A 943-nucleotide genomic window follows, 5' to 3' on the forward strand; every position below is an offset into this window, starting at 1 on the left:
ACTTCAGAACTTTAGAGAGGTCTTTAACCACAGACTTTCCCATAGCAATACGTCTTTTAATTTCTGGGCTGCTGGTGCCAAGAGTGTTGACTGTGGAGCCAAGCAAACCAAAACTGTGAACAATCTCTTCACCATCGATTATGACGCTGCCAATCGTGTCAGTGGTGAGAATTTTTGTTTTCTTGATATTGAGTCTCAATCCATACTGAAGACTGCAATCCCTGACTTTCTACAGCAAATGCTTCAGGTCCTCTTCAGTTTCAGGAAGCAAGGTTGTGTCATCTGCATAACCCAGATTGTTGATGAGTCTTCCTTAAATCCTGATGCCACATTTCTCCTCATAGAGCCAAGCCATCCAGATAACCTATTCTGCATAAAGATAGAAAAGTTTTGGAGACAGGATATGTCCCTGGCGTACACCCTTCCCAATTTTGAACCATGCAGTGTTACCCTACTCTGTTCTGATGACTGCCTCCTGGTCTAAGTACAGATTTTGCATCAGCATGATCAAATGTTCTGGGGTTCTCATTCTTCTCAGAGTTAGTCAAAGTTTGTTATGATCCACACAGTCAAATTCCTTTGAATAATCAATGAAACAAACATAGACATTCTTCTGGTACTCCTTGCTTTCAGCCAAGACCCATCCAACATTAGCTACAATATCCCTAGTACTACTGTCCAGTCTAAACTCAGCCTGCATTTCTGGTAGTTCTCTGTTGATATGCTGTTCCAGTTGTGTTTGAATAATCTTCTGCCACATCTTGCTTGCATGTGATATTAATAATATTTTTGATAATTTCCACACTCTGTGGGATCACCTTTGGAATCGGAACAAATATAGATCTCTTCCAGTCAGTTGGCCTAGTGGTTGTTCTCCAGATTTCTTGGCAGAACTTGGTGAGCACATCTAGGGCAGCATCTGTTAATTGAAATATGTCAATTG

General features: G+C 41.0%; 1 protein-coding gene across 1 annotated transcript in view; it reads right to left on the reverse strand.

The window, feature by feature from the left end:
* The window catches only part of KCNU1 (potassium channel, subfamily U, member 1), a 311,810-nt gene that overhangs the window by 11,245 nt on the left and 299,622 nt on the right, over positions 1–943 (reverse strand). The window lies entirely within an intron of this gene.

Source organism: Elephantulus edwardii, unplaced genomic scaffold (assembly GCF_000299155.1).
Source record: "Elephantulus edwardii isolate Elephantulus edwardi_28Jun2011 unplaced genomic scaffold, EleEdw1.0 scaffold00187, whole genome shotgun sequence".
NCBI lineage: Eukaryota > Metazoa > Chordata > Mammalia > Macroscelidea > Macroscelididae > Elephantulus > Elephantulus edwardii.